Raw genomic sequence first — 27852 nt, 5'->3', positions numbered from 1 at the left:
ATCAACTTCCTAACCCAGCCGTATTCATTCCCTTGAGTTAAATGCCTGACATTATAGGCATCTGAATTTGCCAAATCTGCTAACAATCACATGGGGGTCCACTCAAATCACCATCTTTTCTTCCCTCCACCACATCACATCTTCCTATACTGAAGTTAAACATGCCATTTGGGATAATTCTAATGTTGGAGCAAGAGACTGAAAGCAAAATTGAAAGGTTAATCAACAAGTTACAGGAAATCAAGTCATGGGGGAGAGAGGTTGAAAAGACACACATAGACACATACAAACGAACAAAAAGATACACACATACATTGTGTAAGCCCATGATTGATTGACTATATTCAGTTAGGTTCATTTTGTTCCTTTTGAGAATTCAGTGAAATTAGTTTATGGGAATAAACAAAGTATAAATCATACACTTTAATTCTACAAGTGTTAATGTTTAAATGTACTTTTTAATTCTAATTTGAGTCAGCTTACAGTTACACATATAATCAAAATTAATTATCAAAAAAGATAATTAGAACAAACTGTTAGGACAACATGGAGGAATAAGCACTCTTATATTACAGATGGGAGTATGAAATGTTACAATCCCTACAAAGGAGAATTTGCAAATATCTAACACAAGTCTAGATGAATTTACCATTTAGACCTCAAAACATCCACTTCCGGGAATATATATTCAAGATGCAAAAGTGTATTAATTATCTATTGCTGCATCACAAATACAGCTACTAATCATCTTGGTTTGTCCAGGACTGTGGATTTTACTGAAACTCATAATTTTCAGTACTCAAACTAGAACAATCCCAGGCAAACTCAGATTATTGGTCATCCTAGCAACAAATTGCCCTAAAATTTAAAGAACACATTCAGTAAGTTTGTCAGTGGTCTTGGCAATGATTTATCTGACACCAAAAGCAAAAATAAACAAGTGGTAATACATCAAGCCAAAAAGTTTCTGCACAGCAAAGGAAATCATTGACTAAATGAAAAGACAACCTACTGAATAAGAGAAAACATCTGCAAATTATATGTCTGATAAGAGGTTAATATTCAAGATACTGTATATTCAAAATATCCTCATACAATACTCAAAATATTGTATGAGAAATTCATATAATTCAACAGCAAAAAAGCATACAATCCAATTTTAAAATAAGCAGAAGATCCAAATATCAATAGATATTTTTCCAAAGAAGACATACAGATGGCCAACATGTACATAAAAAGCCACTCAACATCACTAACTATATCAGGGAAATGCACGTCAAAACCACAGTAAAATATCTATCACCTTGTATCTGTTAGAATGATTATTATCAAAAAGACAAAAATAATAAGTGCTGTGAGAACACAGGAAAAAGAGAACCCTTGTGTACTGTTGGTGGGAATATAAACTGGTACAGCCATTTTGGGAAACAGTATGGAAATCATCAAAAACTTAAAAATAGAAGGAGCATATGACCCAGCAATTCCACTTCTGGGTATTTATCTGAACAAAACAAAAACACTAACTTGAAAAGATATATGCATCCTTATGTTCATTGCAACATTATTTAAAATAGGAAATGACCTAAGTGTCCACCAGTGAATGAAGGGATAAAGAAAATGTCACACACACAAGCACACACAGAAATATTATTCAACCACAAAGAAAGAATGAAGTTTTGCTATTTGCAACAAATTGGATGGCCTCAGGGTATTATGCTATTTCTACATGAAATAAGTCAGATAAGGAAAGACAGATATTGTAAGCGCTCACTAACACATAGAATCTAGAAAACAAACATAAACCAAGTTCATAGATAGAGAAAACAAATTGGTGGTTGCCAGAGGTGGGAGACTGGGAAGAGGGGAGAAATGGGTAAAGGGAGCTAAAATCTGCAAATTCTCAGCTACAGAAATATAAGTGAGGGGATGTAAAGTCCAGCACAGTGACTACAGTTAATAATACTGTATTGCATATTTGAAAGTTTCTAAGAGAAAAGATCTTAAAAGTTCTCATTATGAGAATAAAACCACTATGTGTGATAATGGATATCAACTAGACTTATGTGGTTATTATTTGGCAATGTATACAGATAACAAATCATGTTGTACACCTGAAACTAATATAATGTTATATACCAATTATTTATCAATTCTAAAAAAAAATTCTAAACCTTAAAATGCAAAACTAGAACAGGCAAACAGAGATTGTCATCCCAGTAACACACTCCTGTATTAAAATGGGTAACGAACAAGGACCTGCTCAATAGCACAGGGAACACTGGTCAATATTATGCAACCAGCTAAATGGGAAAGGAATTTGAAAAAGAAGAGACATGTGTATAAGTGAATCACTCTGTGTAAATCTGGAACTAATACAACATGGTTAGTCAACTACAGTCCCGTATAAAATAAAAGAGTCAAAAAATACTGTAAAACTTGGCAGCTTAAAATGATACACATTTATTTAGCTCACAACTTCTGCGAGTCAGGAGTGCAGGCAAGGCTCAGTTGAACTTGTGCTTCACGGCCTCTCTCGAGGCTGAGTTCAAGTGTCAAAGAGGGCTAGGGCTTCACGTGAAGGCTCAACCAGGGGAGAAGCTGCAACCAAGCTTGCTTACAAGGCTGTTGCCGGAGTCAGTTCCATGGGGCTGTTGGAACGCAACTTTCGGTTATTCTCTGTCTGTAGGTTAGAGGTCACCCTCAGTTCCTTGCCATGTGGGTCTCCCCAACATAGCAACTTGCTTCATCAAAGCCAAAAGAGAGAATTTTCCAGCAAGGCAGAAGTAACACTTTCGGTAACCTAGTCATAGGAGTGATAGCCCTTCCATATTGCCATCTTCTTTGGTTAGAAGCAACTTACACAAACTACTGCACAATTGCACTCATCTCACATGCTAGCAAAGTAATGCTCAGAATTCTCCAAGCCAGGCTTCAACAGTACGTGAACCGTGAACTTCCAGATGTTCATGCTGGATTTAGAAAAGGCAGAGGAACCAGAGATCAAATTGCCAACATCCGATGGAGCATTGAAAAAGCAAGAGAGTTCCAGAAAATCATCTACTTCTGTTTTATTGACTACGCCAAAGCCTTTGACCATGTGGATCACGACAAACCATGGAAAATTCTTCAAGATATAGGAATACCAGGGCACCTGACCTGACCCTGAGAAATCTGTATGCAGGTCAAGAAGCAACAGTTAGAACTGGACATGGAACAACAGACTGGTTTCAAATCAGGAAACGAATATGTGAAGGGTGTATATTGTCACCCGGCTCACTTAACTGATATGCAAAGTACATCATGCAAAATGCCAGGCTGGATGAAGAACAAGCTGTAATCACGATTGCTGGGAGAAATATCAATAACCTCAGATATGCAGGTGTGAGAGTTAGACTGTAAAGAAAGTTGAGGGCCAAAAAATTGATGCTTTTGAACTGTGGTGTTGGAGAAGACTCTTGCGAGTCCCTTGGACTGCAAGGAGATCCAACCAGTCCATCCTAAAGGAGATCAGTCCTGGGTGTTCATTGGAAGGACTGATGCTGAAGCTGAAACTCCAATACTTTGGCCACCTGATTGGAAGAACTGACTCATTGGAAAAGACCTTGACACTGGGAAAGATTGAAGGCGGGAGGAGAAGAGGACAACAGAGGATGAGATGGTTGGATGGTATCACTGACCTGATGGACATGAATTTGAGTAAGCTCCAGGAGTTGGTGATGGACAGGGAGGCCTGGCTTGCTGCAGTCCATGGGGTCGCAAAGAGTCGGACACGACTGAGCTCCTGAACTGAACTTGCGTAAGGGGAGTGGCTTACACAACGCCAGAAGATAGAAATCACCTGAGGCCAGAAAAGACTGTCTTGAGCCCAGGCCTGGGCGCATCAGACACACGTGTGTTCTATTTCAAATCCTCTCCACCCCACCTCTTACTCAACCCACTGCTGCAGCAAAGCCCCAAGTCTTGATTAGCCTTACACAGGCTGATGTCTGATTCAGACCACGGTATTCCAAGGGGTAGCATGGATGGACAGAGAAGGCAATGGCACCCCACTCCAGTACTCTTGCCTGGAAAATCCCATGGATGGAGGAGCCTAGTAGGCTGCAGTCCATGGGTCACTAGGAGTCGGACACGACTGAGCGACCTCACTTTCACTTTCCACTTTCACACATTGGAGAAGTAAATGGCAACCCACTCCAGTATTCTTGCCTGGAGAATCCCAGGGACAGGGGAGCCTGGTGGGCCGCCGTCTATGGGGTTGCACAGGGTCAGACATGACTGCAGTGACTTAGCAGCAGCAGCAGCATGGATGGACAGCAGTGGAGTGTTTCCTGAGCTCTATTTATAAGGGGGTGGGGGGAAGCTTAAGAGCTAGAAGAAAGAAAGCTGAAATTAGATACTACAATGAAAAAAATAAGGCCCTCTGCCTGGCTCCCAGGTAAGTTCATCCATAGACCCAGAGCCCACTCACTGAAGGGGAGGTTGCACTCCCTTGAAGAGGAGCCCAGGCAGTCCATCACAAGTATAAACAATGAGCACTCCCTCAATCTTTCTCCAAAGTGACCTACGGACCCTTACCAGAGTACTGTGTACTGGGGAAAGGGGAATACAGAGTTGCTTCGACCTTAGGCTGCTATGAGAAATCATAAATGCCAGTTACTACTGTTTGTCTGATTAGAGAAGAAAGTTGAGGACAGGTGATAAATGAAATCCCCACCCTGGTCCAAGTCACAGTGAAACCCATAGTTATTTCTCCAGTAACTGAGTCTATAATTGGGACAGGTAAACTTAGAAAATGGAAACCCCTCATATCAGCTCCCTGAATTTTGACGTTAGAGCCTTTAGGGTCATGTAGAAGGCCTGTGTGATTTTTACAGTTCTAACAGCTCTAGGTGATAGGCACATGCAAAGCAAAATTAGACACCACCCATTTTCTTCCTAGGAGAAGGCAATGGCACCCCACTCCAGTACTCTTGCCTGGGAAACCCCATGGATGGAGGAGCCTGGCAGGCTGCAGTCCATGGGGTCACAAGAGTCGGACATGACTGAGCAACTTCACTTTCACTTTTCCCTTTCATGCATTGGAGATGGAAATGGCAACCCACTCCAGTGTTCTTGCCTGGAGAATCCCAGGGACGGGAGAGCCTAGTGGGCTGCCGTCTATGGGGTCACACAGAGTCAGACATGACTGAAGCGACTTAGCAGCAGCAGCATTTTCTTCCCAGCTATCATTTGAGGGGGGATGAAAAGTGCTGAAGCCAGAATGAGCCCCGAGGGGGGGGGTGATGCAAGGCACACTGGGCACCCCAGGTATGCTCTCCACCCACTAGTCTAATTTTGTAAAAGGTAATTACCCCTGAGGAGAGTCACACATTAACAGGAAGTCAGTTACACCCTCTCTATCATCCATCAGAGGATCTTCTTGGCCTTACCTAGACACTCACATGATAATCACAGGCCGCCACTGGTCTGCTCAGAACAGTGTAGGGCAGGCCCACAGGTCGCCAGCAGGGTGGCACCAGGGTCTCCCTCGGTTGAAGTCTATATCAGCCTGCACAGCCCTTCCGCACTAGCTTTGGCTCAGCAGCTAGGGGCGAGAGCCACACTGGCAGGTGTGGGAGCTAACCTGGCTGAATATCCTCACTCCTCAAAGTAGCCTCTCCTATAACAACTCCCTGGACGTAGCTTTCATTCCCTCCAGGGATACCTCGTTATAAAAGTCACCACACCCAGGGAGGCCTCAAGAATCGTGTCCTTAGCAGGAATGCACGGTCTTTCATAGCTCCTCCCAGCCCAGATAAAACTGACCAGTCAGGGTCATTTTTATCATCAGCCTTGTTACTTGGAAATACAGTTTGCATTTTACCCTTAAGAGGTTGCCAGAGTAATGGCTGTGTGTGTGTGTGTGTGTGTGTGTGTGTGTGCGCACGCGCATGTGCGCACACACATGCACTCAGTCATGTCCAACTCTTTGTGACCCTATGACTGTGGCCCGCCAGGCTCCTCTGTAACTGGGATTTCCCAGGCAAGAATACAGGAGTGGGTTGCCATTTCCTTCTCCAGGGGATCTTCCCGACCCAGGGATCGAACCAGAGTCTCCCGCATTGGCAGGTGGATTCTTTACCAGTGAGCCCCCTGGGAATTTCCGCCCAACATAGGTGTCCAGCTACCCAAAGGACAAGTGCTCATGAAGAAGGGAAAGCTTGGTTTACTCCTTACTTTAGCCACCCTGGCTAAAGAGCAGGCTCTACAGATTCTGTCCTTTCTTCAGGACGGAGCTTCTGTAGCTGCAGCGGTGTTGCGACGTCTTTGGGGAGCTGCACAGAAAGACATGAGTGGATGGAGAGGAAATCCAGAACCAGCTTTATCTCCTCCTCTGGTTTTTGTTTTTTTTTTTTTTTTAAACAAACCCTCTTTGAAATTGAGGCTGATGTTCTTGTTTGTTTCAAATAGGGAGGCCGTGGCGGCCACAATGCAGACAAATCCCTTAGGGCTTCATCTGACACCAGAGATTGAGGTTCTGGGACCTACTAAAGCAGAGTGCAAACACCGCCCCCTCTCTGCTGTATCCTTCAAATCAGGCAGGACAGTCTTACCCAGGTGGATCAGATTGTCTTCCTAGTGAGAATGCAGGTCTCAGAAACAAGATTCTGTTCAACTTTGCTAAAAGGATTGCTGACTCTTTTCTCCCGCTTTGAGTTACATTAAGAATAGGTCTTCTTCTCTCCTCTTGTTTGATGGGTGCCATCCCCCAGGAGATGAGAGGAGGCCAGGAACTCACTCTGCACATACATACTTCCAACTTTACAGGAGCCTGCCTTGATGATTCCAAGAAACTGAATGTCCATGAGAAAAGTTTTGCCCTGAAAGAAGACCTCACCTCTTCCCCAGGCTGTGCAGCAAGCGAAGCCTCTAGGGAGACGCGCCTGTTCATCTCCAGGGCCTGCTCCATCCTCCTTATGGCCAAACTCACCCTTACAGCTTGTGGACTGGCACCAGCCCCATGGAGAAAACTCAGTTCTCTTCTTCCTCCGCAAGTCTGATATGCTTCTTTAATGAGTCTGGTGGTGCTTTGGTCAAGTGTCCAGAGAGACAAGAACAGACTTGGAGGGGGCTGGGAGGCTGGGGAGATGAGGACAGATGAGCTGGCATCTGTGGGAGAAGGAGAGCTGTGCGGTGATTCCTTAATGAATTTATTCAAGGGCGGAGGTGGGGGAGATGAAATATGGGGCAGCCTGAGAGGACAAAGGGAGAGAACGAGAGAAAGCGAGCAGATGTTGTGAAAGATACTCTTTCGTGTTTCCTGCGCACTGGCAATCTGCAGATGTATGTTGGCAGGGCTACAGTCAGCGAACAGAGGGAGGCTGGAGTTTACACATCTGGAAATCATTTGGCAGGGGGCAGAGTTCAAACGCTTTCTGCCTCAGCCGCTTGCAGACCTTCCTTGCCGCGTGGGCTGTGGCTGGGTGAGGGGCCGCCAGGCACAGAGTCCCTCCAGCCTCACTCTGGGCGGAAGCCCCACCTAAGCCGGTGGGGTTTGCCTCTGTATGGGTTCAGTCACGCGGAAAAGTTGAAATGCTGATAAAAAGAAAGAACGGGACCAGGGAAGGACAGGAGCAAAGTGGAGAATGCACCAGAACGGAGAGAAGCCTGGCTGGAAATCAAGAAACAAAATGTACTTGGACCGAGTCCAGAGCATGAGTTAACTGGAGAGCAAAGAACTCCATTCAGTGGAGGAGAAGGAAAAAAAAAAAAAGACTCCTCTGCGGCATAGTAACACCCAGGGATCATGCTCACGCCACATTTATTTTTCTCAGAAATCCCTGTCCATGTTGCCTTCATTGGTTGCAGGAATGCGGAGGGCCCTCTTGATCCTGAGGGAGGATCCCTTGGGAAGGATTTATGGGGTTCTGCAAGGAGACAGCAGGGTCTCCCAGCACCGGGTTATCACCCCACTGACCCAAAGCCTCTGCGGCCACTGGGAGACAGAGTCCTCCCTCCCAAAAGGGGCAAGGTCAGCTCGGGCGTTTAGCTTCCCTCTGAGGAGAAACACATCCCTGGTGAACTTGTGTCCCAGCGCAAAGACCCTGCCACGCTCAACGGAGCAGACACGCTGGCTGCAGCTGCTGGGGGGCGCGGCGCGGGGCGCCACGTGGCCTGTGTGGGAGGTGAACGCACCGCGAGTGGTCCTGAGTTAAAGGCACACGGGCTCACCCAGGTGGGGTAATAAGGTCCAGGACCTCAGAAAGATCAGAGTCCACCTGGGGAGAGAACAGAGCACATGAAAAGACAAGTTACAAAATACAACCGAATGGAATAAAAGGCCAAATGTGAGATCAAACACACTCTGATGGATCACTTCATAACCCCCACCCCCACCCCAAACCTGCTTAACTTCCTGTCCCCTCTACCTAACTGGAAGCCTCTGCCTTCCCCAGGCTGCCCATGCCAGAAACGGTCGTTACTGCCCCTCAGCTCATGTCAGATGTGGCCACAGGTCCTGCTGATTTATGCCTTCACCTCTTCTGCACGTGTCCATCACCCGCTGCATCTCTAGCCTGAATCATGGCCGCCACTTCTGAATCAGCCTCGCTGCTGCCGATCTGATCCCCCGAGTCTGCGCTCGGAGTTCTCGGTCTGAAGGGAAATCTGAATGTGTCACTCCTGTAAATGGTTCAGCAGTCTTCCACAGCTTTCAGGATAAAGCTCAGCCTGCGAAGCATGACACAGAACATCATCATGACCTGGCTTTTGTCCACGATCAGAACCTCATCTTCAGCGGTGCGCTCAGAAATGTTTACCAACCAAGGCCTCCAGACACAGCATGTGTCATCTCACACAACACACTCCCCCTGAGCAATGAAGTTCTTCCAACTCCCTGGCCATAACCACATCTCTCCCTCACCTGGGCCTCTGCACATCTTTCTCTCTCTGCCCAGAAAGACCTTCCTCCTGCCTCTCCCCCATGCTCACATCCCCCAACCCACCTTCCAATCATCATCCTTCCAGACCTGGCTTCCACCAGGAAGTCAGCCCTTAGCAGTCCTGTCCGACTCTTTGCCACCCCATGGACTATAGAGTCCATGGGCTTCTCCAGGCCAGAATACCAGAGTGGGTAGCCTTTCCCTTCTCCAGGGGATCTTCCTGACCCAGGGCTTGAACCCAGGTCTCCCGCATTGTAGACAGATTCTTTACCAGCTGAGCCACAAGGGAAGGTTGCCATTTCCTTCCCCAGGGTTAGCAAGCACAGGGGTCACCAAATGCTGCCTTGTACATGTGCGGGCGGGACTGTTGCTGTATCAGGCACCTTTGAGGACAGCACTGTTTTTATCTTTCCATCCACATTGCCTCCCACATTTTCTGGCACATAGTAGGTTTTCAGTTGTCACTGAAATGCAGAATATAAACACTGCTAGTTTTTAACTTACTACTTATGCTCTGCCCTCTGGTAAAAAGATTCAAGGTTGTGAATGAATGCTATAAGCCTTTTCCACAAACACAGAGCTCTGGGAAGTACAGAAGTCAGAGTGGCCAGAGAAGACTTCTTGGAGTAGAGTTGCCATAATCAGCAAATTAAAATACAGGATGCCCAGTGAAATTTGACTTTTAGGTAAGCAATGATTTTTTTTTTTTTTGTAAGTTCCTATGCAACATTTGCAAAATACTTATAGTAAACAAATATTCATTCACCCGAAATGCATATTGAACTGGGCATCCTGTATTTTATCTGGTAACCCTATCTTTGAAGAGGCTGCATTTGAGCAATAGCTTGATGGATGAGTCAGATTTAGAAAGGGCAAGAGAAGGGGGACTGGTTTTTCTCACTGGAGGCTGGTGGGAGGGGAGAGGAGCCAAGTGCATGGAGACCAGGACCTGTAAGGAATTTTCAGATTGGTCTTGTTAGAGCATGAAGTTGGTGCTCACAAAGAGAGGCTGAAAAGGAGGAGAAAGTTGAAATGGAAATGGAAGTGATCAGAGAGAGGACCACTGCCATTACTTAGATATTTGTTCAGTTTAAAAGTCCTGAACTGGCCCAGAGGCGATTGGAAAAAAGGACAGGAAGAAAGGGCAGATTTCTAAGTATGTTGGGGGATGGGAAGGAGATCTAAGGAATCCACTAAGACTTAAGGCTCAAGAGGAGAAGCCAGCTTAGAAGGGGCAGTCAAAGGCGGATGAACTTCATTCAGACCAAATGACACTGATGTGAAGGCAGGACCCACAAGGAGGGCTGAATACCAAGTAGGAGAGGAGATGCTGGGGCCTCGGCGTGACAGTGGTCATGGAGTGTCCCTCCATAACTGACAGGGATGGTCTGCGAGGGTTCTCAGCCACTTACATGCTCCCCGTACATGACGGAGGAGGACTGGCGGGACGATCACCACAAATAGCCAAGGCAGTGTGACAGACCACTAATACGCTCCCCCGAGGACTCGCCTCATTCCAGGCCTTCTCAAGAGTCCGCCAGGCCACTCGAGAGATGTCTCACTCTTCTGTTTCATGAAGGATTGATAGATGTAGTTCACTGCAAGACATTCAAAAGATGGAAAAGGGCATTTCCCCACTAAGTTACCTAAATGTATTGTAAAGTTCAAATTTAATACACTTCAAATCTGTGCCTGATCAGAGCAAATTGTTTATCTATGTGAAATTGGCAAAGGGTCAGTCTGTGGACATGAAAATATTTTGAAAATTATACTGTACTATACAAACCTAAGGATATTATTCATATAAATGGAGTCTCTAAAAGGTAACAGACAATAATCACCCAGATATCCAAAATTATGTTTGCTTTTTGCTAGATGTCTGGATATTTCAAGACATCAAATTCAGTCCTTTCCCTAATATTACCCATGTCCTTCTTGTCTTATTTTTACATAACACTTATCACCATCTATCATACCTTATATCCAGTTCAGTTCAGTTGCTCAGTCATGCCTGCCTCTTTGCAACCCCATGGACTGTAGCAAGCCAGGCTTCCCTGTCCATCACCAACTCCTGGAGTTTACTCAAATTCATGTCTGTTGAGCTGGTGATGCCATCCAACCATCTCATCCTCTGTTGTCCCCTTCTCCTCATGCCTTCAATCTTTCTCAGCATCAGGGTCTTTTCTAATGAGTCAGTTCTTTGCATCAGGTGGCCAAAGTATTAGAGTTTCAGCTTCAGCATCAGTCCTTCCAATGAACACCCAGGACTGATCTCCTTTAGGATGGACTGGTTGGATCTCCTTGCAGTCCAAGGGACTCTCAAGAGTCTTCTCCAACACCACAGTTCAAAAGCATCAATTCTTCAGCACTCAGCTTTCTTTATGGTCCAACTCTCACATACATGACTACTGGAAAAACCATAGCTTTGACTATACCCATTCCCCATATGGAATACCTTATTTTGTGTTTTCCCTGATTACTCCACAAGACTGCATGAGCATTGAGGGCAAGAATTTATATCTCTTTTGTTGAAGGCTATACTTCTCCATGCCCAAAGCAAAGCTTATTTCTGACTAAGTGAATTCACTTTAGTTTTCTAAGGGATGATTAAGCTTATGTAAATATATTTTGATTGCTAGGAAGTATCCTAAAGACAAACATGAAAGAAATATCCAAATTACAATATCCACTGTTCTACAATTAGGTATCAGTCATGCGAAGTCATGAGACCACACTGTCCATGTAAACTTGATTGTCCTAAAAATAAGATACATGTAGACCAATGCTAAGTTCTTCCTGGTAGCATACACTACAGGCATCTCAGGTGACCCACAAGAGTTCGTTTCCCTCCCTTAGTATGGATCTTGCTAAGCTCAGCTGTTTGATAGCTCTTCTCATGTCCCTAGAGGCCTCAGGTCCTCACCACACCTCTGCTGAGGGTTGATTCAACAAAGACCCCATGTGGACCGTGCCTTTCCCCCTCTTCCTAGGACAGTGTGTTTGTCTCAATCTGGAGAAGAGAGCCACATTTTAATTCCAGTTTCAGAGCTCTGGTGTCTATTTGAGCCTATGGTTCTTCTTGCACAGTTCATTCCCCTGTTGTTGGTAGCAATCCTAACTGTCTTAGAGTGATGATTGGACACCACCTTGCACATGGTGTTCTGCAGAGTAAATTCAAGAAAAAGGATCCCTGCTCAGCTTCCCAGCATGAACTGGCATCCCTAATGTAGACAAACACACAAAAAAAATACACCGCAGCTGAGGCTCAGATGAGCCTTGAAAGGCATCCAGCTGCACTCTTAAACCCAGCTGGTATGTGTCCTGGTTAAATAACGGAACAGACTGGCAAGTCCCGGAGAACTCAGTGCTGAAGTCCAGAAGGCTGTCATGTCTGTGTGTGTTTGGCATCCCTGGGAGGCAGGAGGATGGTGGGGAGAAAGATTTGGTAGCAAGATGTTAAGGAAGCTGGAGGTGTCGTAACTAAGAAAGACCCTACTAAATAGCTGACTCGTTGGAGTCTAGTTTTAAGGAGACGGGTGGAAATCAGCAGTGAGAGGTGGGCCATGAGGCCCACAGAAGGCATACTAGAGAATCACGGATGGGGATGTCTGAATCCCAACAGGTCCTGGAGGAAACCTCATGCACCGCTCACCACTCGCTCCACCCACTACTCTGTCTTCTCTCCTGTGTCGAGCAACTGACCACCCACAAAAAGCCAAAGAGGAGGCGCCCCTGCTGTTTCCTCCAACCTTGGGGCACTGTCTCCAGCAAGCTCTTCTCTTCCTCTGGAAAGTCATCCAGCTCCACAGAGCCCAACAACCCTTTCTCCTTTCCATCCTGTCCTCAGCAGATTCATGCAGTGTTCCTTTGGCCTCCTAATTACTGCCAGACGTGAAGATGATGGGCCAGCCTTTATAGACACTATTACTGCCAGATCCTCTTCCCTCCACTGTCTGGAAGCCTGTCTCTATTTAAGCCTTAATCCTTTTTGCCATTTTTGACCTAGTTCCCATTATTTTATATTTTTCCATATTAAGTTAAATAAGCCACTTGTCAGCCTGCATATATCTTATTGAATCCAGCTCTTCTTTTGTGACTCAAATGAATGCCTAATGGAAAAAAAAAAAAACTATACTGGCCAGTTCCAGGGATTTATCCACTTTCTTAACTTCCAGCATAAAGGACTAGATGGAAAGTCCCTTTTAAAATGCTGGTGATATTCCTTAACTAGGCAAAGAGAGCCTGTAACTCACTACCATTCTACTGCCTACAGTCTTCAGATGGACGAATATGTTTAAATATACCAAAAATATTTAATGAGCATGGATGAAGCACTCCTTACAACTGGGATATCTACCCATTCCTCAACGAAAAACTGATAAGAGTGGATGAATGTGTTTCACAGATAAGGAGAAAGAAGAAGCTGAGCAAGAGGAGAAAAGGAGAGTGAGGAATCAAAAGCACAACAGACACTCACCGGAGGCATAACTGAACCTCCCTCCGCATCTGAAGCCCCATGTAACTGTAATGTGAAGCCGAACAAAAGCCAAAAAAGGCTCCACTGTGGAAAATATTATTTCTTGAAGCATGCATGCCATGACCACAGGTCTGAACGAAGACACCTTTCCTCTCATGATAAATAATCCACAGACTGGCACCCGCCCTCTTCCTAGCATGTTTCAGAAGGAATTACCTGCACTGTTTGTACCACAAACTCTTTGCACCAAACCAAACTTTTCAAGGCTCTCTCTGTGGCTTGAATACACTCTATCTTGTTTGTCCATCATTTAGGGAGACATTAAGACTACTTAGTGGTGTTTTCATGTGCTATTCTTAGTCTATTTTTCTCCTCCAAAATCAAGTACTTTCACAGCTGACCAACTGAAATTGAAGAGCACGTGGACCTCTCAGAGATCGCACCCAGAAACAGTAATGTCCAGGTGGTTTTACAATCTTGGCAAGGAGTGCTGACTGCCTTGCCCTGGCTGGTGGCAACCCGCCTTGCGCAATCCAGAAACCGTGTCAGGGACAGGTGAAAAATAGGAAACAAAATTTACTGGTTTTGACCCTCCAAGAAGAGGAGCTGAAGCTTATTTTTTTCAATTCTCATTGAATTGTAGAATCAATCCTTTCTATTTTGAAAGAGCAGTTTTCATTATTGATAAAATACCAACTGTAAAAAATAAAGTACACTCACTCTGACAAAAATATGGTATGAACTTTTCAATGCATTACTTTAACACAACCATCTTTCAGCTTGGTACTATTATGATGTACATTTTATAAGAGGAAACCTGAGATTTAATTAGCTAACCAGTATCAATGGACACTGCGGATACACACAGGTTCAATTGAACTCAGAGAACATGATCTGGCTACAATGCTTTAAAATACTTTCATGATGGAAATGTTTTTCAATTAGATATGTAAAAAGGAGAGCAAAAACAATTTTCACCACACTCAGAAACAACTTGATAAAACCTCTTTTACAAACTTTGTACATATACCCCCAATTAAAAAAAAAAAATAAGAAAGATCATACTTAACATACTGCTGTAAAAGCTTTGTATTTTCATTTGAAACATACTGTGGAGGTCTTTTTATGTCAATAAATACACTTCTACCCTATCATATTTAATAACTGTTTTCCATTGTTATCCCTACACCATAATGTATGTAATCAATCTTCCTTTTGGACATTTTGGTTCTTATACAGAATGCTGTGATAAATAATCTAATAGATGACTTCTTCATACATCTTTAGATTTCTGAGATAAATTCTTAGAAACAAGATATAGTTTTTACATATCGCCAAATTGCCTTGGGAAATACGTGAACTTTCATTCCTGTCAAAAATATACTAAATCATTCTCATCCCCCACCATTACCAGCATTGGATATTTTATCATCTTTGCCAATTTAAAAAGGGAAATAATAAGATCTCATTGATGGTTTAGTTGCTCTTCCTTTATTAGTTCTGCCGATCGAACACTCTTCTTTTTTGGTATTTGTATTAGTCCTTTTGTGAATTCTATACTTATGTGAATAGCTAATTTTTACTTCCCAGCTCACTAGATAGTAATCACTTGCCAAAATAATGTGTCAAATATATTTTCCCAATTTTTTCATTTGTTATTAATTTTTTAGTTTTTTAATAAAAAAAAGTTCACAATTTTTCTTTTCTTTTTTGGTTTCTGTCATTGACATCATCCTTACAAAGAACCTCCCCCTCCTTCAAGATTATTTAAAAAACTTAAATTTCGTTATTGTACTTCCAAAGGATTTTTTCACATTTAAATGTTTAATATCTAGCATTTCTTGGTATAAAATATAGCTTATTTCTTATAATTTTTAAACCAAATGTCTAAACACCATTTACTAAATGATCTATAAAATCATACCTCATTTATATTTTTTTATTTTATACCAAAACTTTATATATTTATTTCTAGAATTATTGTTCTACTCCATAGATTTTTTCCTTCTGATTCCTAGGCCATTATTATCTGTTCTAGTCATTACAGCTTTATAAGCCACATCAATGTCTCAGAGGACAATTTTCCCTTCATTATTACCAACTGTTTATTCATTCACATGCATTTAAAAGGTATCCCTTCAGTTTCAGAAAAATGGGGGATTGTGGTTATAACTGTGTTGTATCATTAGAATAATTGGAAAGAACTGAAGCCTTACAATTTGATTAAACTGTTCCTTCCTGGAACAAGCAAAACATGTCTATTTAATTCAAGTTTTCTTAATAATGCATTTATTTTCTTCATATATTATAATGTATCCTATTATATGAATGGAATCTTCTCCCAATTACATTTAACAATTGGCTATCATGAAACTTAGACTTATACAACTGAACTCCAAGCCATTCTCATTCTTTTAAGGGTAAAGTTGATGCCAAAAAACACTAAGTATCATTTAAAAGTCCTTCATTTCAGTGAAGGTGGTAAAAATACAAACTTATAGTTACAAAATAAACAAGTTGGGGGGATATAATGTACAGTGTGGTGACTGTAGTTAATAATACTGTACTGTATATTTGAAATTTACTAAAAGTAGATCTTAAAAGTTCTTATCACAAGAAACAAGACATTTGTCACTATGTGTGGTGGAGATGGATATTAACTAGACTTACTGTGGCGATCATTTCAAATCATCATGTTGTACTTCTGAAAATAATACAATTGTATGTGATAATGATACCTGAATTTTTCTTTAAGCCACCTATTTTATTTGTAACTCAACTTGGTATATAAAGGCATCAGCTAGTTCCAAAGACTCTGTCTCCAGGATGCATCCCTGAACAGTCCACTTCTTCCCATCTCCACCACCACTGGTCAAGGTGCCAGCAAACTTCGCCTGGGCTATTGTTATTATAATTTTGTCACTGGCCCTCCACAGTTCCTGTTTTAATTCATTCTTTGTATTTCACAAATGAACAAATCTTATCACATCCCTGCTTAAACTCACTCCTCCCACCCCACTCCGGCCCAGGCATCTTTAATCTAAGTACCTTACTGGGGCCCACAAGGTCTATGGGATTTGGGCCCCACATCCCTTCCCAACCACATTTCCCACCTGTTCTCCTTTCTCAGCAGTCTCCACCACCCTTGCCTTCTTTCAGCTTCCCACGTCACCATCTCCTCAGCGCCTTTCTGCAAGCTCTTCCTCTGCCTGAGATCTCTTCTTCTAGATGGCCATTCCTGCTGACCATCTGAAGCTCACATTAAGTGTCACGTTCAACAAGGTCCTCCCTGACCATTCAATTTAAAGTAGACTCCATCACTCTCCTATCACATCCCCCTGTTTTGTTTTTCTAAAACAATTCACCATGAAATATTGACTTATTTGTGTAGTGTGTATCTTCTCCCTTCGATATGTCTCCCCACATTCCCACCTTGAAGGCAAAGTTCCAAAAGAGTCATTATTCCTATCTTAACCACTACTGCATCTCTAAGGTCTAGATGAATACCTGGCACAGAGCAGGTGCTCAGTTAAAATGTGTGAAATGAATGAATAAATGAACAACCTAAGGCCGTGTGAATCATGGTGAACAGTTTGGTGCAAGCAACATGCATTTTATAATCAGATAGACCTATGTTTGATTCTCAGTCTCAGTCCTTAGCTAATCTGAGCCCCTGGGAAAAAATACTCAAAGTCTTAGAATATTGCTTTCTTTAGTCATAAAAATGGAGTGATTAGTTACTGCCGCACATGTTTGGTTTGAGAAGTAAACGAAAAAATGTATAAAGCACTAGCACAATTTCTGGTACACAAAACTCAAGATATGTTAGTTCTTTGCCCATTCCTGAGCTACTTCCACTCACCAACTAGTATCTTTATCTATGTTACAGCTGGGGAGCTATGGAATTTAGTGCTCAGAGAGCCTCAATATTAAACAAGACTTTAAAACTGGGTAAAAAAAAGAAAGAAAGAAAGAAAGCGAATGCTACCATCTGGGATGGGTCTTTGTTCCAACTAGCTTTCTGAGATTCAGAAGGAATAGACTGTTCAGAAAATTATTCCCTGCCCTAAATTGGAACATGGAGTTAAAGGCAAGGACAATTGAACAAGTCAAGAAAAACTTTAATTTGCTACAAATCAACATAGTTTGGGTCTCTAATCTTAATGCCACATTAGGGGAAAATACTCATTTCATTAGTAAGATGTCACACAGTATGCTGGAATTATAAAAGGAGCGTTAAACATAATCCCCAATGGAGGATCCAAAATTCAAATAAAGTGGTGATTATGATTTCCTAGAGTAAGTTCACTATGTTTCCAAGTGCCTCCAACATCAAGGGAGTACAGAAATTATACAAGGCTATAAAATCTGACACAGCAAAAGTGGTTCATTCTGAAAAAAGAAATGAATTCTTTGACCTTGACTATCAAAACACCATCATTGATTTTTCTATACTTTCCTTTGGAGTTTACAATTGAGAAGTCACTTCATTTTGTTTCTCTTTTATTTATATTTTGAGGGATTACGCCCATGGTTACAAGTTTTCTAACTTAGAAAGGGTCAGCAAAAATGCCAATAATCTCAGTTTCTGGCACCTTCCGAATCATGAGGACCCTACTTAGGATTAGGGCTCACTACCTGAAATACTACCTGGAAAGTGATGGACCAAAATTACACATCATCTGCTATTACAAATAGATTGTATGAGCCTGTTGTTTTGCATTTTGGTTTTTGTTGTTTTGGGGATGTGTTGTTCAAGCAGATATTTGGAAACATATGTTTTCCCAAGAGAAGGGCCAGCCAGTACCAGACCAGACTTCACGTGAAGCTCAAGGACTCAAAACATGCACTGTGGAGCGTACTGCTGAGTCTGAGTCCCTGTTCCACGTGCAACAGAGACCCCAAAGACCCTAGAGAAAGCAATATTCTGAGACTTTGAATAATTTTCCACACCTTACTAGCTGTGAAACCTCAGGCAAATCACTTAGCTTTTCTGTGCCTCTGTGTTCTTTTCTGTAAAACATGACAAAAACATTATCCACGTTGTAGGGTTGTAACGAGGAGTAAATGAGAATTTGTAAGAAACTCAGTAAAACTTGCTAAAGCCTTTATTAATTCAATTATAACTCAAAAAAGATTTTCAGTGCTTTTGTTCGGTGAATATGTGTCTTTAGAGGGAAGGGAAGGGATACTCACCCCCACCATGTGTGGGGTGATGAACAGGGACTCTCTTCACCTTTTCCCACCTTGTCCCAGAAGGTGTAAGAGGTAAACATGAGTCGCCATCCTTTTATTAAACGAAAACTGATATAAGTGAAATGAATTAAAAAAACTAATCCCATTCACTTTGAAAATCAAAGGAGGATACAGAAAGGGAACCCTAGTTCTTGGGTTTCCAGGTCTCCCTGCCTCTTTCTACAGGCATCAGTTATAAATCATGGTCTGTTCCCAGGGCACAAATCCTGAAGGTAAGGATTGGCAAGTACAGGATATCAAAATCTCCACCTTCTGAGGCCACCATGGAGTTGAAAGAAGTCAAATAAGACAACATGACTCTAATACTCCTGAGAATATAAAACTTCAGCATGAAAAGAAACCTTAAACTCTTTAGAGTGTCGGTCCGACGTGCCCCGCTCCTCATCCCTCACTGCCTTGCTACATCTTACCTTCACCCACTAAGTACTGGTGGTCTGGTGGAAATCTGAAAACAATTTTCAGTATATTCCATGAGAGCAGCCCATCTGCTAAGAGAAAGTTTAAATAAAACTTCTGAATAGTTTTCTTTACCATGAGATGGGATGGCTTTAGGACTAAAGTTTCTGAGGGGGAAGAAGAAGTGTAATTTGTGACCCCAACCTGGGTAACCACCACAGAGGGCTCTTCACAGATTTCAGGCCAGTCCAGATGAGCTATGGCTCTCTGGCACTCAGGGCAGACTCTGCTAACCAGAAGATAATTCTAGAAAGTGAGAACAAAGAAAACATCTCCCCATTCATCACGATTGTAATAATGAAGAACCATAATGACAACGGCAGGAGAAAGCAGAGAAAATAAAATATTACAAGACAGAGAGGCAGTTCAGAAAACTGTATAATGATCATTTTTCTTCAGGACACACCATTGAGAAAAATTAAATCTTTAAACTCTGATGGCTTCCTGTGGCAAAGCCACAGAAATCTAATTGAGAGACTCAGGTCCACAGAAATCTGCTGTCTGGTCTGGCTATAGAATCATATTATGATAAGCCTTTGACCTGATTACTGTAAGAAACAAAGGATTGTTGCTACGACATCATTATGTAGACTGCACACCCAAACGATACTTTTCTAATCTTTATTCACTGGTCTCTCCCCCCATTATCTCTAACAAGCAGATGTAGGAGAAACCTCAAGAGACACAGTATTCTGTTTGATTCTGGGGGAGTTCCAAAATTTGTATTTCCATTGTAGAAAAGACACAGAATTGAGTGGTGTGTAAAAGATAGAAGGGCAATGACTTCTGGGCTAGCATTGTAATATTACTGACATTACACTACACTTTCTATCTGTGCGATTAGTAAAGATGTTAGAACCACAAAGACTTCTCATAATTATATGCTTGCTGCTCTTTCTATCTGCCCATTGCACATTCTGAGACAGCTGGAAGTATATCTTTACGTTTGCCCACAAAATGTAACTCCAGTAGTGTCCTATAGAATAAACCCTAGCCACGGGATGGGGTCTCAGCACAATTTCATACTTTTTCTTTCTCTGGCTATGAGCAGGTGTAAACAACTAGACAAGACCTGCAGGCTTTCAGAGAAACAAGAGGTGCCTAAAAAGTCGTCTCAAGTCTCCCTCCTGTTCTCCATTAGAGTAACTTCATTCACTGTTGCGTAAACCTCCACTTCTCTTCATCCAAAAAACCTCTCCATGTGAAAAATGAGCTGCCTGGGCCTTCCCTAGCCCTTCCAGGACAGACAGCACAGCCCTCGCCCTCTTGACCAAACAGAGCTTCTGTCAGAAGCATCACTTCCTGTTATAGTGATCTCTTTGCAACTCTGTCTCCCCAACTTGGCGTCTGAAACCCCAGAGGCAAGCTCACTTCTCAGCTCTCGAGAAATGATCTCCAAATAAGTGAATGGATGAACAAATGAATCAACTAAAGATGGGAACTAAACTGTTAGGAAGCCGAGGAACATGGGATGTTGACACCTGCTAGTAGTACAATTCTCTCATTAAATATGAAGTTGAGGTTGCGACTGAAAATAGAGGACCCCCAGAGAAGCATGATAACATTTGACAGATCAAAAGTATACAGTATTGGTTGTACTAACTTAATCTTCTATTACATGCAGTTTACATAGTCTGTGGGTATAAAACTGAATAGCCAATATAGTTCTAAAATATATCTGCAAGTGTTGCTTAGCTAAAGAACATTATAAGTGTGATAATATAATGAAAGCAACCAATAAAGGCAATACAGGCTACTTTACTATAAAGAGTAACTATATGAGCAAATGTTATTTTCAGTTATGTCCTTGTTCAGGGAATGGGCAGTGGGTTCCTGGATGTTCATCTTATTTAAAAATATTGAACCACACATGTCTTGAACCTAAGACTATAATCAATGATCAATAAAATTCTTTGCAGCTGGGGGTAAAAAAAAACTAAAAAGAGCAAATCTTCCTATAATGTATAATCCTCAGTCTATTATTAGAATTATTCTGTCTTTGTATGGCTCTTCAACTTAACTAGCACTGTTATATCTTACTTAATATTTTTGTCTAAAGCTTAATAAAATCCTTCATTAATACTAAAAATGGTAGACAGACAGTGCTCAATATCTATAAGTGAGCTAAACACATAATTGAGCCTTTGATTTTAAGCAGATGTTCTGTTTACAGGACGTTATGGACTCATGACCTATTTGAATCTACACAATAAACCATGCTAATAAAAATGAAAACAAAAACAACAGGTTCTGCTATATTCAGGCACAAAGCTTAAAAGAAAGACTTGCGAAAAACCTATTCAATCCTTATTTTCCCCCATTCATAAGCAATGTCTTTCACTGTCATAAAATCTAATCCTAGTTAAAGTTCAATTCAGAGGACAGAATTGAATTAACTAATATTCTAACAACAGTAACAACAATAAAAAGAAAAATAATTGAGTGATGGCTTTCCATTTGTATAAGACTTTGCTGTTTCCACGACATTAGAACCCATATTTGTTACCAACACTAGGATCTACTCAGCACACAGCCAGTGGAGCAGAGAGCCCAGTCTGAGATGGATAAATGATCATTAGTGCTGGTGACTGCATTGACGAGACCACCCATAGTGTTCAGCATCTTTCATTCAGGAGTTAGTATGAAATCTGATCATAAACACTTCATTTAATGGCCTGCTTAGTACTTACCTACAGAGAGCAGCACATTAACAGGGTTGAGATTAGAATTTAAATAGAGGAAGCATTTTACCGGGTAAGGCTGTAACGATGCCTAAGAAGAGCCAATTAGCTTCAGGCTGAGAGCTCACCCTGCACTCAAGAGGATTTTCAATCATGAAGTCGATGTCATTTTACTGTAAGTTTTTGGAAGGACCTCTCAGTCATGACTTAAACCTAGGATATAAGGACTATCACTCGTTACCTTCATAACAACTGTCCTAAACATGGATCTCATGGATGGCGATCTGTCTGTAAGGACCTTAGAAGGAAGGGCAATGTCACAGAATATAAGTTAAAGAGAGGGGTTTGTTGAGGGAAGTGGAGGCTTGCACAGTTAGGCTCACAGCATTAGAGGAGGTGGGGTCACCCTCTGTCTCCGTGGAGGGGGGGCCAGGGTATCCTACTAGACAAGCAATTGCGGCTTACGTCCCAGTCAAGGAACCCGAGCCCCTTTCCTCTCTGCCTCAGAAGGCGACACTGCTATAGGAGGAGCAGACAGAATCCTGGTGCTAGGCAGGGTGGCTTTAGATGCCAGCTGTCTACTAGAATTGTCGGGGCAAGACAGCACCCAGCATCCAGAGATCTGAGATCCATGCAGGACTGCAGGCCACCCCACTCAGGAGAAAGGCTATGCTTAGGTAAGAAGCTGCGCTCAGAACTACAGCCCATCTCCCTGGCAAGGGGAGCCCCCAGGGGCCAGCTGGATCACTGCCAAGGCCAGCCAGAGAGGGCACCTAAGGTCATCTGCAGACATAAATGCCTTGCATCACAACATGACCCATGAAAGTTTGCAAAAGACTGTGAAATAAAATCAGGCTAACCTAAATTCTTCGCTTCCACATGTCTTGGTTTGGCTTTATTAGAATGACCCTGTTACAACTAAAGTCCAACAAATTACTCTGTAGAAAGAGGGTGTCCCTTGCCAGCTTTCTTTCTTTCCTTAGGACTAAGTGTACATATTTCTCTACCAAGCAATCCTTTGCCTCCTTTTATTTTGTAATTTATTACACTAGGACCAGTACTAGGAAAAAACCAAAACAAACTGTGGTGTAGGTCACAGTTGTCATCAGAGCTCCCCATTCGCACACTGCTGTCACCCTCCCAGGGCCAGGATCCTTGCATTACCCACTCTGGTCTCAGCCTCAGGGCGCTAACCTCCCAACCCGACCTCCTTTCACCAGCAAAGTTGCCAGCTTCATGCCCCATCCTCTAACAATAAACGCTGGTTTCTTACACAGGGAAATTAACTCTATTAAATTGTTTCACTTTCTAGGGTGCAGTGAATTGAGTGGTGATGAATATTCTATGCACTCAGAGAGGATGTTTTTATCAGGGAAAGCTTCTTCTTTTCTGTCTGTGGTCCCTTCACACTTGAATTCAGCTTGGCTTGCTGCCACAGAGGAAAACAAACTGTAGCAACCTATGAGCCCTCACATAACACACCTGAAGTCCTTTGGTTAAGTCTGCATCAGTCTTTTGTCCCCATCTAGATCTTCCAGCTCCTCCAGTTTACTTTTTGCCATTATTTATTGTACATGTCTTTGTTGCAGAAGACTTCATTCCCTTTATGGAATGAGGTTGTGCATAAGTAAGCTAGTGATAAATGTGCCCTCAGGTGTTGCTCCCTAGTTTTTAGTGTATGTGAATCTCAAAAATGAAGCCAGAACTGCCATATGACCCAGTAATCCCACAGTTAGGCATACATACTGAGGAAACCAGAATTGAAAGAGACACAGGTATCCCAGTGCTCATTGCAGCACTGTTTACATCAGCTAGGACATGGAAACAACCTAGATGTCAACTGGCAGATGAATGGATAAGGAAGCTGTGGTACATATACACAAAGGAATATTACTCAGCTATAAAAAAAACACATTTGAGTCAGTTCTAATGATGTAGATGAGACTAGAGCCTATTATACAGAGTGGAGTAAGTCAGAAAGAGAAACACCAATACAGTAGTATATTAATGCATATATATGGAATTTAGAAAGATGGTAACAACGACCCTATATGCAAGATAGCAAAAGAGACACAGATGTAAAAAACAGACTTTTGGACTATGTGGGAGAAGGTGAGGGTAGGATGATTTGAGAGAATAACACTGAAACATGTATATACCATATGTAAAATAGATGACCAGTGCAAGTTCGATGCATGAAGCAGGTCACTCACTCAAAGCCGGTGCTCTGGGCCAATCTGGAGGGATGCAGTGGGGAGGGAGGTGGGGGAGGGTTCAGGATGCGGGGAACACATGTGCACCCGTGGCTGATTCATGTCTATGTATGGCAAAAACCACCACAATATTGTCAAGTAATTATCCTCCAATTAAAATATATTAATTAATTTTAAAAAATGAAGCCACAATCTCAGGTCCTCATTGATTAGCTATTAAATACTTAGTTGACTATGCATAATGCTAAAACAGTGTACTGAACTTGGAATCCAAATATCTCAGTTTGACTTCTGATGCTGAATGCATTTGTCCCAGATTTCCCTTTCACCTCTGTTGTTTCTCCATACTAAGGAGAGATGGGACATCATAATAAAAGAAAAGCAAAAGGCATATTCCAGGAATTCACTGAAGACTACATTCTTGCCGATGCTTTACTGTCAGGGACAAACCTCTTTTTTTAAGAAAAAGGAAATATCATGTTGAAAATAATTGATTAAGTGATTAAATAGCAAAACAAGGTATGCTTCTGAAGTCGCATTAACAAACCAACGGCAAGCCAACCCTCCACACCTCCTTTACGAGCCCTTTCAATATTCCTTAAGCTAAGTTTCCTGAAGTCTAAAACAGATCGCTTGACCTTGAGCCCAAATCGACAAAGTTTTCCCAAGATTCCCTGCAGCCCTCCAGGTGAGGGCCCAGTGGCTGGATGTGGGATGACCCAGGAAGTTCAGCGTGTGCTGCACAACACACGCCAAGGAATGTCTGCAGCCTTGGAGAGTCAAGCAGGTACCTGTCTGTGTTTGCTGTGGTCTCAGGAGCTGGGAAGCAGACCAAGTCACACCATGTTTCAACTGCAGCAAATCATTAGCAAAACAGGCAAATGGCAACAGTGCAATAGCAACAACAAGCAGGTGGCCCTTTTACCAAAGATGTTATCCTGAAAATACAACTAATCGGCTAGAATGTAAACAGCACACCTTTCTCATAAACAAAGAAGACTGGCAGCTGGCAGCTGATCTGAGTCTTCTGATTTGCATCCCTACAGTGGGCATTTGAGATCCCTTCATAATACATACTTGTGAACAAATGAGCAAAGAAACAATGAAATATATGGCACCCCTGTCAATGCTTCAGACCACCAGAGGACACAACAAAAAATTCAACATAAACCCAGGTCTTCTGCTTCCATCAAAAGGCTTCTTAGGTGCTCTTACTTCTGTGATAATTAGCCTCCAGCTGGTTTGAGACTTGTCTTCACAGAGTGAGATTCTTTCCTTTTTCTATATATAAAATTAAGAACTTGATTCCTTTGCGATGCATCTCTTTAAAACCTACAGTGACTTTACTTCTCAAATATTACATCACATCCAATATTGATGGCCATAGGACACAGGGGATATTTTCTCATCTTTAAAAAAGCATTTTTGATATTTTGATATCTGAATATTTTAAGTATGACTGCATGAAAAACTGTCTTAAATAAATCTCTTAGATCCTTAATATATTATGGGACTTGACATCAAAATCGAACATTCCACATGTACAAAAGCACTGTATATGTCAGAAAGAGCCCAGCTGCTTCAGAATAAACTGAAGTGAATGACTAAAACCCGTATCTCCCACTACATTCCCTCTACACACATCATCAGCACCTTCACACATAACATTTCCCTCCATACAACTTCCCGGATGGACCCAGAGGCACCTCTGCAAAATAAAGCTATACATTACTACCCTACAGTTCAATCATAAAGTCTAATAATTGATATACAGTTCTCCCATACACTTCAAAATAATAAAAGTTTTTTTTTAATATTTCTACAGGCTAACATTCCACCAGCATGATGAGCATGTAGCATGTATCACTGTCCTTGGAGTTATATGTGCTTATTAACATATTTTCCCTAAGCAGGAACCAGTTGATTTCTATATGATGAACTGAATTTCCAGTTAGGTCAATGCCTCTGTAGTATGAGTTTTCTGGGAGACACCACAGCTACAATTTCCATGATCAACTTATACTATTTTCCCCAGTTATAGCAAAAATTCAGTTTTTCCAGGCTTCCTGCTTTGTGAATGGTGGAAAACATTATAGTTATGCTGACATAGAAGTTGATGGAAATTTATGTAAAAGAATCAGAAAAAAATGTGTGTGTGTTATGATATGTAATGTGTACATATTACGATATATACATCCCTCATCTGCTTGTATGGGAAGCAGACATTAGGACAGAACAGGTCTGTTCCTTTCAGAGAGACTTCGTTATTTTCCCAGGTTTTATTTAAATACAAATTGCAAGACAATGCAGACCCTTTTTCCCTTTCACATCCTTGCACTGTTCTCCCATGAATAATTTCTGGGCTTACCTCTTGATTCTGCCACACAGTTGCTTTGTGACTGTTGACAGGTTATTTAACTTCTTAGAGCCTCTCTTTGAGAATGAAGATATTAACATCATCTGATTCAGAGGGTTGCTATGGAGACAAAATAAAGGAGCATCAGTGTAAAGTTCTGGGTGCTTCTACTTACTTACATTACATCACTGGCCATTCCTGCCTTTCTTCAAGAAAGATTATCTTTACCATTAAATCAATACCCCACCTTCAATGTACAAACTTGAAAAACATCAGCTTTTTATCTCCTCTCCATCAGTAAATGGATACTCCATGCATACACAGAACACGCAAACACAAAAGCGTTCACTTTTAATGACAATTGTACTGGCACCAAGGGAGTCACATAACAGACAACATGTTTTAAAGTGAAGAATTATTCTCCGAGTATTCATTTACCAACTTTCCACACGCCAAGTTCCCAAAGCAGTCAAGAACATTTGAAACCCTGCAGGCTTCATGTTTCCCCTAATGGGGCACTAGTTGTTTTCAAATAAATGCCTTTGGTGTGCAAGCTGTCTGTGTAGAATGAAAACGGATTAAAGAACGGTAAGCGTAACCCATCATTCTGGTGTTTACAAGGCCACACTTCAGAAGTTTCCAGGAAAGATCTGATTGGAATTAAATGTATTGAATATCTAATAAAAATATTTAATATTTGAATTACAAGAGTTCAGCTGTGAAACACATCCCTCAAAAAAACAAACACAATTCTATCCCTGCTCCCCATAACATTTACTCCTCCTCAAATAATTACAGCTTTAATACACACATAAATACACACAAATATGCATCACATACACACTTCGCTCCTTTGATACTAAGTATTTTCTATGTGAAAGTCTCTTTAATTTTGTGTTTTCCTTCTTTATTTGCAACCTTCTTAGGACTTTAAAATGAGGTGTTTTAATAGCGCCACCTTGTGGTGATAAGCCATTTCACAGTCATCCTCCCAGTGTCGAATCTCTTCCCCCGCCTTTTCTCGCTTCTGTTTTGTGAGCTGTATTTCATTTGTATTCATTAATCATTCCTCAGCATTTGTTACTAAGGATGAAAAAGATTTCACCAAAACAAAGGAGGCCATTAAAGAAACTAACAGAATAGCAATAATGTGAGGAGAACAGTAGAACTTGTACCTTTAAGAATATGCCATTCTTCAGAGGAAGGGAGTGTAACTAAAAATCAACCAGAGATTTAGTAAGAAGAATGTCAAAGTGGGTTATAAAGGAAAAATTAATGTGATTTAAAGCATTTTGGCTGGAGTTCTCCTTTCACATCGACCACATTTTCTGCCCTGTGGCCAGCCTGAGATCCAGGCTGCTCGGCACAGTAAGCAAATGCTTCCCAGAAACAAACAATGGAATATTGAAGCCATTGGTATTCTTCTCACAGCAGTAGGAACCATAGCCAGGTGCTGAAGGAATTGGCTGTTTATGAATTATTCCTTCCTTTC

General features: G+C 41.9%; 1 long non-coding RNA gene across 1 annotated transcript; it reads right to left on the bottom strand.

Moving 5' to 3' along the window:
• Positions 1 to 7784: 7784 nt before the first annotated feature.
• LOC110127897 (uncharacterized) lies at positions 7785 to 26475 on the bottom strand. Its single transcript, XR_002310973.2, has 4 exons — positions 26373 to 26475; positions 10334 to 10519; positions 8518 to 8709; positions 7785 to 8258 (listed from the first exon to the last, which is right to left on the bottom strand). It is a non-coding gene; the product is annotated as an uncharacterized lncRNA (long non-coding RNA).
• Positions 26476 to 27852: the final 1377 nt, after the last annotated feature.

This window comes from Odocoileus virginianus, chromosome 14, assembly GCF_023699985.2.
Source record: "Odocoileus virginianus isolate 20LAN1187 ecotype Illinois chromosome 14, Ovbor_1.2, whole genome shotgun sequence".
NCBI classification, from domain to species: domain Eukaryota; kingdom Metazoa; phylum Chordata; class Mammalia; order Artiodactyla; family Cervidae; genus Odocoileus; species Odocoileus virginianus.
This window is presented reverse-complemented; position numbering and strand designations above follow the sequence as displayed.